This window comes from Salmo salar, chromosome 18 (assembly GCF_965601325.2).
Source record: "Salmo salar chromosome 18, fSalSal1, whole genome shotgun sequence".
In the NCBI taxonomy this organism is placed as follows: Eukaryota; Metazoa; Chordata; class Actinopteri; order Salmoniformes; family Salmonidae; genus Salmo; species Salmo salar.
This window is the reverse complement of record NC_138308.1, coordinates 17,348,501-17,361,317: the sequence shown is the minus strand read 5'-3', so window position 1 is coordinate 17,361,317 and position 12,817 is coordinate 17,348,501. Positions and strand designations below refer to the sequence as shown.

The 12,817-nt window shown below is 43.0% G+C and overlaps 1 protein-coding gene across 22 annotated transcripts in view; it reads right to left on the bottom strand.

The window, feature by feature from the left end:
* ndst2a (N-deacetylase/N-sulfotransferase (heparan glucosaminyl) 2a) overlaps window positions 1–12,817 on the bottom strand; it is a 162,066-nt gene that overhangs the window by 47,966 nt on the left and 101,283 nt on the right. For 6 of the 22 annotated variants that reach the window (XM_014154561.3, XM_045700781.2, XM_082964760.1 and 3 more), the window contains exon 1: window positions 4,441–4,585. The exons of the other annotated variants lie outside the window; for them this stretch is intronic. The gene's annotated coding sequence lies outside the window, so the exon portion shown is untranslated. Of the gene's footprint in view, window positions 1–4,440; window positions 4,586–12,817 lie in introns of those variants that run through there. 22 annotated transcript variants of the gene reach the window in all.

Sequence of the window (12,817 nt, the reverse complement as noted above, 5' to 3'; positions counted from 1 at the left end):
GATATTTTGGTTAACCCTCCCGTTGTGCTCGTTTCATGTTAATTCATTCTGTGTTCCCGGTCCAAAATGAGCGCCCCATTATAGCTGATTATTAATCCATATATTATCACCTAATGTTGTGTTAGATCTTTTTATCAACTTAGGTTATTGTGAACATTACAAGTTTTGAACTTCTATTTGCGGCTTGTGGACCTCATTGACCTGAGCTCAAACAACTAGTTCTTGAGTTTAAAAAAAAGTATAATGTATGGATTATTTTATCTAACAAATACTCTGATGAAACATTGTGCTATTTATCACAGACTACTTTGTGTCCAAGTTTAACAAGGACATTTGTTTTTAAACCATTTCAAATGTTTAAATAGTGGCACAAAATAACATCTGTTGTGTTCCTGGTCAAAACTGATCGGTATGATTTTATTAGTAAAGAACGGAAATAGGCCCAAAACTAAACATGAAAACATTACCCTATTAAAGAACAACAGTAACAATAACAGTATTACTAACAATAACAAAAACATTAAAGTGTTCACAAGCTGTCAATCAGTGGTGGTTACATTCTGTGTGTTCTCATGCACATGTTGGACAATACGTGGTGGTTGTTATTTGTGCCTTGCAAATATATACACTGCATCTATGGCACATAACGCTCGTTTTGACATCTCTTGGTGCACACAGATTGCACCTCTTCCCTTTGTCTCTTCTGTCTCTGGCGGCCGTAGATCTTGCTTCTGGCCCTTGTATATCTCTCACCAATCCAGCAGAGGATGGTGTTGGCGGAAGGTGTTGGCGCCTTTGAATGAGGGGTGCCACCATGGCTTTCCCCAACTCTTCTAAGGACAGTCTCCTCTTGAAGAATTTCCCCTGCATCCAGCCTGGATTCACCTCCATCCACACCACAAAGGCGTTGTAGGCCGACACATCTAGGATGTTGAAGAACACCACCATGGGCCAACGTGCCGTCATACTCTTACAACAGTATGTGACAGTAACCTGCAAAAGTGCAATAATCAATAAATAAAATAATGAGTACATACAAGTGATATTTTATGTCTTGCATAGTAACGTGAAAATGTGCATCAAAGCGTTGTTTTAATTTATCACATCTAAAACATATTTACATATTCAAATGAATATAATTGACTCCATATTGTTCACAAATTCAATGAGCATTTCACCAAACAACAACATGTCTTATTTTTATGGTGCAGATAAAACAATCTGGTAATAGAAAAAAAAGTACAAGACTTGAAAGATAAAAAGTAACATACCTTATCAAGGTTGTCAACTCCCCCTCTGTTGTAATCCAGGACAGCGTTGGGCTTCCTGTCCTCCCTAGTACTCACAGTGCAATCCCTGTGCAGAGTTGTCATCAGGAGCACTTATTTTTCTTTGGGCAGTAGCACACAAGAGTGTGTTTGTGTGTGTGTGTGCTCAAACACACATGCATGTGGGGGTCTGGGAGAGGAAGTGTGTCCATCTGATGAATGGGCATGTGCCTGAACTCAATTTTATACACTAATTGTAGTCTCACCCATTCATTTCTAATGACTGGTCATTTTTGACCGGGAACACCACAGGTGTACAATAGTTAAATAAAAACACCCAAAATGTAATGAAAATCATCAAAATGTATTTTGTGTGTTCAGATGCCCTGTGTGGACAAAGTCATGGAACCTTATGACAATCAGATTAAATGAACTACATTTTCCAGAGAGAAAACTTGTAAATCGGTTCAATTCGACCAGAACACAACAGGAGGATTAAAAGACTCAGGTCACAAAATGTAATTGAACAATATACCACATTACTTCTTACTAGTAATACATGTATTGCTTTAGAAACATGACAAAAGCATGATCATCCATTTGTTTGTGTTTTATTGTTGTAATCTTTTGCAAGGCTAAATATTTTGGCTGGTAAAAAATCCGAGCGGCTGGTAGAATTTTAAATCTACCTGCCATAGTGGCTGTGTACCAAAAAGTACATTTTAGGCCCTGGCCGTTAGCAAGTGGTGGTACTGAAAAAGGTCAAGGCGACCATTATTCAGTGACTGAAGAGGGAGGGTGAAGCAGAGAAAGTGAAGGCTGGGGAACACACACACTTTATTTTTTGTATATTGATGTGTTATGTTGTTTAATGGGGCAGCTGGTGGTGGATTGAAATGTCTCCAACTTAATTCAGTAACCAGTTCACAATAACATTGTTCGCTCTTAGATATATATATGTGGTTATCATGTTCAATTAATACATTATAATTATTAATAAATGTAATGGATGCTTGCTTGTTTTTATTAAGAGGCAAAACGGTTTTACAAATAAAGTTAATTTAATATAGACTGTACAGTATGTGTCTCAGAAATACACCAATTACTTTAAAAGCACTGCAAATGACCTAGACCCATGTTGGCATATCAAAACAACAACAGAAAAGGATTTTCATTTTTGGGACGGTTCAAGTTCAGAACAGTTTGCATACAGTGAGTTGAGCTTGTTTTAGCTGATATCATGGGGCTACAGATGACAGACAATCCCTTCCATTTAGGACTTACATATTGGCAACTGCTTGGAGAACATATTTTATTGTACTGATCAACAACATTTGCATAGAAGAAGGAATCTCTTTTATAAAAGTGCGCTGTCTAAGACTCATCATTCACACAGTTCGAGGCTCGAGCAAAGATGATCTTGACTGGGAGAGACGTGAGAGACAAAGTGAATGAATAACGTTTTTGGTGACAATCAGCTTTGAAAATCAGCATGTTTTGTGTTATGGTTAGCATATTATCACAAACAAAGTACAAGGGTAGTGAATTGATGTTGCTTCAGCTGTAAGCTAGCAACCGTTTATTTGTAAAACCGTTTTGCCTCTTAATAAGTTAGCCTACAATTAAAGCTGGAAGCTACCGGTGTCGTCTTGCATTGCAAAAGTGTTCTAGCCTGTATTGCCATTCATTTGCAAACAGTTTCAACATTTCATGTTACATTATTCAAGTGTGTTAACTTCTGTGCAGTATAAATTGGGGAGCTAACAATGCAGCCTAGAAAGCAATGAATGAGTAAGTGTAGCAGGTACTTTGCTCTTCGCACTATAAAGGGGCTGCGCTGATACAGACTTGATCCTTTCAATAACGTGGGACATTAGTACCGAACGTAACAAAAATTCTAGTATTGAACAGTTTTTTTATTGGAAAAGTATTGAACTTTTGGTATACCGTGCAACACTACTGAAAGCTGTATCTGTGAGATTTTATTAGCCCGGTCACTGTGGGGGAGGGAGAGAAAGAAAGAAAAAGAGAGAGACATCTTAATTAACACCTACATGCATAAACACACACACACCATCACACAGTAGGATTCTGTGAGGGGAGATGGAGAAAGAGATCAGAAACAGAAGAGAGCGAAAGAGAGACATACACAGAGATGTCTTAATTACCCCATAACATGCATGCACACCCCAGAGAGAAAGAGAGAGGGGTAGAGCTACAGATGGGGAAAGCGATAGGAGGGAGGACAAAAAAAAGGGGGTTGAGAGAGAAAGGCAAGACAGGGACCGTGGGAGGGAAGGGTGGGGGGGGTAAAGAAAATAAGGGAGACATGGATCGATTCTATCCTCCCATCTGTGCATGTCAGGGCTGGTGTTGTTGGAGCTAAAAGCCTTGCATTTAGTAGCCTGGTCTGGGAGGAATACGAGCAAACATGTAGCACCACCAGTCAACAGCTCTACCCTCTGATAGGAAACAGGAGATGACGCATGAGAAATCTGCTCAGATCCCCTAAGAATGAGTCGGCCTTTCAGAGGCACTTTATCACACAATAATATAGAGAGGGAGGATGAGAGAGAAAGCTAGGACTGGCTTTAAAGGACTGGATTTTTAAAGAGAAACCATGTTCCGATCTCATGGCTGCATCCTTTTCCACTAATAAACCATTCTGTTACTACACACAGTACATGTATAGAGCTGACGATGGGCTCGTTCTCTGCAACTAAGAATAGAGGCAGATGTACATACACGTTTTCAGTCAGTGTGAGCAGATTTAAAACAGGACAAAATAAGATGTATTGTGTATCCATTCTATCAAACAGGACAGTTGTCCCTGAAGATTGCTGCTCTAGTCCAGCTGCACTACAAATCAACTGACTGAGAACTAAACCAAACATCCACGAGTATGAGCTGTACAGAAATAGTCTCACTGTTACCAAATATCACATTCTACAAGCCAAGAACGTAGTAATTTATGAAGGTTGGTAAACATGTTCCCCCGAATCCAGCCTGATGACAAGGAAAATATGAGAATATAGGCCGACTAACTCTACATTTCAAATGGGGAAATAAGCAAAGGTCAAATGACATATTAAGGCATGTTAGCATTTGTTATTTATTGAGGGTAGCTGTAAATAGCGCATACGCTAAATAGAAAAATAAGATGGGCACCTACTTGAACTGTGGCGGAATCCGTTTTGTTCATATACTTATGCTGTAACTTTTATATATTGTCAAGCCTTTGGCCCAAGGCAGAATAGAAAGGAGGGAAGAGGGTAAAATGACAGAGGGAGGGAATGATGACAAAGACAGAGAGGGAGCATGATGAAAACAGAGCAGAAAAGAGAGAAACCCAAGGGAACAGAGAAAAATAAGTCAAAAATGAGGAACAGGAAACGTTAAAAGGAAAAGAGGATGTGTGCTTCCTGATTTCGAACAAAGATAGACATTGAGAAAGAAACGACTCAAGTCACTTTCTTGCTGGGCAGATGTACTGCTCGGAAAGTGCCAACAGATTAGCCCTGATACCTTCCATCATTATTTATCTCTCCATCCTTCTCATCTTTCTTCTAAATGACCTCTGCTGCCAGAGGACCTGGCCCTAGCCACTGATTTGCATGTGTGTGTTTACACTACACATAGCCACTTAAAACAGCTGGACATCAATTGAGGCAATCCTGGTTTAAATGGCTGTGCTCTGGGGGGGTGAAATACCAGCCACATCCTCAACTGAATTCTCCCTTTACCTGCTACCTCCAGGTTGTAGAGGTACTTTTTTTAAAGAAACTATGCAGTGTGTGTGTGTGTGTCAGAAGCAGTGTGTGTGTGTCAGAAGCAGTGTGTGTGTGTGTCAGAAGCAGTGTGTGTGTGTGTGTGTGTGTGTGTCAGAAGCAGTGTGTGTGTGTCAGAAGCAGTGTGTGTGTGTGTGTGTGTGTGTGTGTGTGTCAGAAGCAGTGTGTGTGTGTCAGAAGCAGTGTGTGTGTGTGTGTGTGTGTCAGAAGCAGTGCCGGGGGATTGAGTAGGATGAGTTTAGATGCCGTTTTAGCTTCAGTCAGGACAGCTTGTGCTGCCCTTTGGGTGACTGTACTGTCCGTCTGTAGCTGAGAGAGAGGCGGTATGACGACGATGGTAGCTCTGGGTTTTAATGGTAGCCCGGACGCCTGTGGAAGGAGCTGCCAGCCCTCAACATGTCTGCTCAATTATATAGAGATAGAGACAGCCAGAGCTAGATGTTCTGGCAGGTATCTGTAACCTCACTCGCCACTAACACCCACGCCGACAGAGACGCTCACAAATATCCACAACTTACTACATGCAGCAGATACACACACACACACACACACTCCTCCTGTTCAGCCTATTACCACTCGGTTGTCTCATGCTCGTCATTACACCCTTGCTGCCACGCCGCCACCAGACACCCCAAATATCTTCAAGCAGACTCAACAAAATTGGTGACCTCTGAACTCCTGGCCCCAGGGTCCTCCTTTATTGACTGTCGGCAGTCCACCCCCCTCTATGTCCCCAATGCTCCATTTTCTCATGACCCTTACCCCCCCAACCCCTCTATCCATCCCCCATGGTCTCTCTTCTTAAAGGCCAAACCTGACAACCCAAACATCCCAATTACCTCTCCTCTTCTCCCTCTCACACACCACTCTAGCCTGACACACCACACACACACACACACACACACACACACAACTCGTGGAGGCACTTATTATTTCACAGAAAATGTCCTCCCATCCTCCTTGTAAATATTAATAGCCACATGTGGGTACATTCAATTAGGCCTAGCATTTGTGATTCTGAGTACACATACTGAGAAAACACTAGAAAACGTGTGAGTCTGCTGATATAGAGGAAGTGAGAGAGGAAAGGCCATGATAGCAGTAGTGGACCCTGGTGTGGACAGAGCCAACAGGGAGAGAAAAAAGGAGAGCGAGCGATGTGTAATAGAAATGTGTTATCTCCCAACTCCCCCTGAGACACCTGCAGGGAGTGGGGACACGGCCAGGTTCACCATTTCAACTCCCCCTGAGACACCTGCAGGGAGTGGGGACACGGCCAGGTTCACCATTTCAACTCCCCCTGAGACACCTGCAGGGAGTGGGGACACGGCCAGGTTCACCATTTCAACTCCCCCTGAGACACCTGCAGGGAGTGGGGACACGGCCAGGTTCACCATTTCAACTCCCCCTGAGACACCTGCAGGGAGTGGGGACACGGCCAGGTTCACCATTTCAACTCCCCCTGAGACACCTGCAGGGAGTGGGGACACGGCCAGGTTCACCATTTCAACTCCCCCTGAGACACCTGCAGGGAGTGGGGACACGGCCAGGTTCACCATTTCAACTCCCCCTGAGACACCTGCAGGGAGTGGGGACACGGCCAGGTTCACCATTTCAACTCCCCCTGAGACACCTGCAGGGAGTGGGGACACGGCCAGGTTCACCATTTCAACTCCCCCTGAGACACCTGCAGGGAGTGGGGACACGGCCAGGTTCACCATTTCAACTCCCCCTGAGACACCTGCAGGGAGTGGGGACACGGCCAGGTTCACCATTTCAACTCCCCCTGAGACACCTGCAGGGAGTGGGGACACGGCCAGGTTCACCATTTCAACTCCCCCTGAGACACCTGCAGGGAGTGGGGACACGGCCAGGTTCACCATTTCAACTCCCCCTGAGACACCTGCAGGGAGTGGGGACACGGCCAGGTTCACCATTTCCCAGCGCCTGTGGAACAATTAGGTTCAAGTGCCTTGCTCAAGGTCACAGCGACAGATTTTACACCTTGTCGGTGCCGGTATTCGAACCAGCAACCTTTCGGTTACTGGCCCAACGCAGTCACAGCAATAATTCTCAATGGGAAGAACTGACAGTTCTGCCAAATCACATCCTGGAGTATTCTCCAAATTACCACTAATCCCAACCCGCTTGAAAAAAACATGACAATCTTTTCCCAAAACCACAGGGCATGACAATCTATTCAAATTTCCCCCTCACTCGGAGACAAAGCTACTTGAGAAGCAATTATACAAACAAGGACTTTCCTATTGTGGTGTGTGTGTAGCTGAATGACAATGCCAGAGTCGTTGAGGGGTGAAATGTTTCCCCCTTTGGAAACCGCTGTCTGATGACCTGAGTACAGATATACCGGAGTCTACTGATCTGATGACCTGAGTACAGATATACCAGAGTCTACTGATCTGATGACCTGAGTACAGATATACCAGAGTCTACTGATCTGATGACCTGAGTACAGATATACCAGAGTCTACTGATCTGATGACCTGAGTACAGATATACCAGACTCTACTGATCTGATGACCTGAGTACAGATATACCAGAGTCTACTGATCTGATGACCTGAGTACAGATATACCGGAGTCTACTGATCTGATGACCTGAGTACAGATATACCGGCGTCTACTGATCTGATGACCTGAGTACAGATATACAGGAGTCTACTGATCTGATGACCTGAGTACAGATATACCGGCGTCTACTGATCTGATGACCTGAGTACAGATATACAGGAGTCTACTGATCTGATGATAAATGCTGCCATGACAGTCAGCCGCACGTCGCATGTGATCCGGCTTCTTATAACATGACTAAGCACACACAGTTCATGTATGTAATGATAACATGACCAAGCACACACAGTTCATATATGTAATGATAACATGACCAAGCACACACAGTTCATATATGTAATGATAACATGACCAAGCACACACAGTTCATGTATGTAATGATAACATGACCAAGCACACACAGTTCATATATGTAATGATAACATGACCAAGCACACACAGTTCATATATGTAATGATAACATGACCAAGCACACACAGTTCATATATGTAATGATAACATGACCAAGCACACACAGTTCATATATGTAATGATAACATGACCAAGCACACACAGTTCATGTATGTAATGATAACATGACCAAGCACACACAGTTCATATATGTAATGATAACATGACCAAGCACACACAGTTCATATATGTAATGATAACATGACCAAGCACACACAGTTCATATATGTAATGATAACATGACCAAGCACACACAGTTCATATATGTAATGATAACATGACCAAGCACACACAGTTCATATATGTAATGATAACATGACCAAGCACACACAGTTCATATATGTAATGATAACATGACCAAGCACACACAGTTCATATATGTAATGATAACATGACCAAGCACACACAGTTCATATATGTAATGATAACATGACCAAGCACACACAGTTCATATATGTAATGATAACATGACCAAGCACACACAGTTCATATATGTAATGATAACATGACCAAGCACACACAGTTCATGTATGTAATGATAACATGACCAAGCACACACAGTTCATGTATGTAATGATAACATGACCAAGCACACACAGTTCATATATGTAATGATAACATGACCAAGCACAGATCGGTCTGGACGATATGGCCTAAAAATCAACTCAATTTGTATTTATTTATGGGTGATTCATGAGATCTAAATACATATATTTTTTCTTGTTCTCTCTAAATAAGCTTTGTTGTGCAATTAAAGGTCAAATACACTGCATTTCAAACAGTCATCAATAATCTAATGAAATCAGGGCTTGTGAAATTATACCTAGGCTAAATAGAAGCCTTCCACAACCATAAGACCCACTAATAATTTCATAATTGTATTAAAATAGTTTAACCTGCTTTATTGCAATAATCGCTGATCTGGCTTTCAAGTCTATGAAAATTCCCTTTTTGTTACAAATTTAACCAGAGCCATGCATAATGCACATTCACTTCTTGTAGCAGTCATTATAGAAATAACACTGGTCTCATGAACAATCTCTCAAGCACAAGCCCACGTGCTAGTGAGTAGCCAGCTAATCTTTAGATTTCAAGTTTAGCCAATGCTAGCTAACAAGGTAGAACAGTTGAATTGTTATGAACACACCGTTCTGTCTGTCTCCAACGGTTTTAAACAGCGTGCTAGCCTGCCCACCTCGTTCAGATGTTGAAATCAAGTGGTCTACCTTATTTCTCAGAATGAGAACAAGTTGCCAAGTCCTTATATAATAGTTTTATGCTTATTGCACATTTATAAAAAGAGACTAAACAGCTAGTATAACAGTCTTTGGCTAAAATGCTGCTAGCGATACATCAATGCCTCTTGCAACAAACTCAGCGTTCATTTTCCAGAAACAATGTTCAATGATACTCCTGTTTTAGTAGTGTCTGTTCTGCGCGCAATTTGAGCTGTTGAGACATAAAAAGGGTATCGTTAGGAAGGTTAACTTCTCTATTACAATAAAATAATGTCTCAGTGTGTTTCAGTGTGTATACGACCGATTCTGTTGGACCAAACATCAAATGCAAATAGTGAGGTGAAACTGCTTGTCAGAGAGGAAGATGTGATCTCTCATCTTTGTGAGATGCAGGGGGAAGGGCTTGGTGTGTGTGTGTGTGTGTGTGTGTGTGTAAACCGAGAGTAAGCGGTGAAGCGAGAGGTTTCACTCAATAAAATCTGTCAAAAAAAGACCAATCTGCTTCTATGGGATTATTATGGACCTAAGCTTGTCGCCGGCCTTCCTGCCGTTGAGACAACTCCCATTGTTAGGGTGGAGACATGAGCATCTTGTCATTATATATACACACACAGATCTCTGGTGTAAATGGGAAGGTGCACACAGCACAGAAGGAGCGAAAGAGACGAGACCAAAAAGACAACATGAGAATAAGTGGACATAAACACTAATAAAAACAACAACTGAAAAAATACTTGATTCTTGCAATACAGGCATTTGGAATATTGCGCAAAAACTCATTTGAATTAAATCGTAATAGTCGCCCAGCCCTACACACACATGTTTCATACATGTAACTCACAATTAAACAGATTTTTCCCTGCCTCGCTCCTCGCAAATGCTCAAGCACACACACACACACACACACACACACACACACACACAAAAATCAGTGGCTAGGGCCAGGTCCTCTGGCAGGAGAGGTCATTCAGAAGAAAGATGAGATAAGGATGGAGCGAGATGGAGAGATAAATAATGATGGAAGGTATCAGGGCTCATCTGTTGGCGACATTGACAAGGCCTCTCAGGTGGAGCATCCTGCAGCTCACACACGGCTAGAAGTCTGATGAAAAATCACACACACACAGCTCTAGATCTAAGAATAGATGCAGGCAATCGTCACCCATCATAAACAGCGATAAGTGTGACAAAAACAATTCATTTGGAGGCTTTGATAATTAAAAGATGACTTATTCAAAACAAAACAACAGATGCCCTGTGAGAAAAATATGTTCTGTTGTTGTATTATGGATGTTTTTATTCCAAATGCAATACTGTGCAAACATCCTACATAAAAGACCGAATGAGGGTTGAGTCAGTGGTGGGCTATAATTTCGGCTCAAGGGCCACATGGGGATTTCAACATTTGGGAGGGCCGCAGAGATTTTTTCCGGACCGATTTGTTCGTCAAAAGCAAATTGCGAGACAGAAAAAGGGTAGTTATTTGAAAACGTATTGGTCTATTCAAAAATGTTCAAACTTTATATCTAGTTTCAGACGTTCAAGTGTTGCCTGGAGTGTTTTTTAACACCCCCCCCCCAAAAAAAATACATTTCACTTAAACCTCCCCGGGGCCAGGTTGAATTGGCTCGCGGGACGGATCCGGCCCATGGGCCGTATGTGGGCTAGCTAGTCCCTTTGATATTACCTTGACCTATTGAAAGCATTGCCCCCTCCTGCACGATGTGTTTAATCTGAGCTTTACTAAAGGTTGAGGAGTCAGAGCCTCAGAGTAAAGCCTACCTCCCTGGGATAAAGACATGCAAAGACCCATCTCTTCATCTCCACACACCGTTTTATCCCCACCGCCCCCAGGACATCCCCGGGACACCAGCTCACTGGCTAAACACACATCACAGAGAGGGGGCTATTCTGGCTACCACTAGATACAGTCTAGAGGGACCATATGCCAATATCTAAAGTGCTGGATTAACAGCAGGATTTCTTAAACTCTGGACCCAATGTGGGCCCTGGACATGTGAGAGGTGGGCTGCGAGTTACCAGAATAAATCTATAAATCACACAGAATTTCTTAATTTGAGTCAGAGGATGATTTGGGTCACGGGAGGATCAATTTTTCATTTGAGTCTCGAGCTGAAAAAGTTTAAGAACCCCTGCTCCACAGGGTCGGTCCCAAAGATATTTTAATACCAGGAAGTCTCAAACACCATTGCTAACCTGAGCCACAGCTTGATGTTAGCACAGGGCTGTTCCCCATAACTGCCAATGTCAGACAGGCCTACAGGCCTGGGACTGGCCCAGTTGGCTCTGTCAGTCTGGCACATACAGTGTCTGTATGTGTAAAGGGTGCTGGCAGTGCTGGGCAGAGTGGCCTAGCCAGCCTGAGTGAGTGTGAGGGTAATCCAGAGGCATGCCTAATTAGAGGATGGATTTAGCTGTATAGATGACATGGCATAGACAGAGGATGGATTTAGCTGTATGGGTGACATGCCATAGACAGAGGACGGATTTAGCTGTATAGATGACATGCCATAGACAGAGGACGGATTTAGCTGTATGGATGACATGCCATAGACAGAGGACGGATTTAGCTGTATGGGTGACATGCCATAGACAGAGGACGGATTTAGCTGTATGAGTGACATGCCATAGACAGAGGACGGATTTAGCTGTATGGATGACATGCCATAGACAGAGGACGGATTTAGCTGTATGGGTGACATGCCATAGACAGAGGACGGATTTAGCTGTATGGATGACATGCCATAGACAGAGGACGGATTTAGCTGTATGGGTGACATGCCATAGACAGAGGACGGATTTAGCTGTATGGGTGACATGCCATAGACAGAGGACGGATTTAGCTGTATGGATGACATGCCATAGACAGAAGAAGCCAGCAGGCTGCAGTCAGAGTGTACTGTAGGCCTGAGAGATAGATGGGGGAGGATGGAGGGAAGGATAGGAAGAGGGGAGGATGAGATGGCTTGCTCCACATCCGCCCCAGGGATGCCTTCCCCCAGTGACTGTATGTACTTAATAAATGACCAAACGAGGCCTGCCGCTTTACCAGGAAGATTAGTGATAATCTGGGTTAATGCATTGAGAGCGAGGGAGAGAGAGAAGGGGCAACTATCTCTGATCTTCAGCAGGCAAAACATCCATGCTTAAGATTTTCCTGTACTGGAATGAATTAAACAAATTAAAGTGTGTTGATTATACAATAAAAGTCATGCTTGTAAACCGCAGTGATCGTCAAATATATATATTTTTTTAACAACTGCTTTAATGAAAATGTGTCTGTGTGGTGCGTGGAGGGGAAAGCAGGGAAACGGTAAATTAAGCTTTCCTTTGATGCGTATACAGCGGCCGCCTGCGGGGAGAGTGAGCGAGAAGACCGTGATGCCTCGGTGTGAGATGCCTGTGTGCGTCTGTAAATGGATATCCACACTATCAAACAGTACATGACATAGATGCAATTG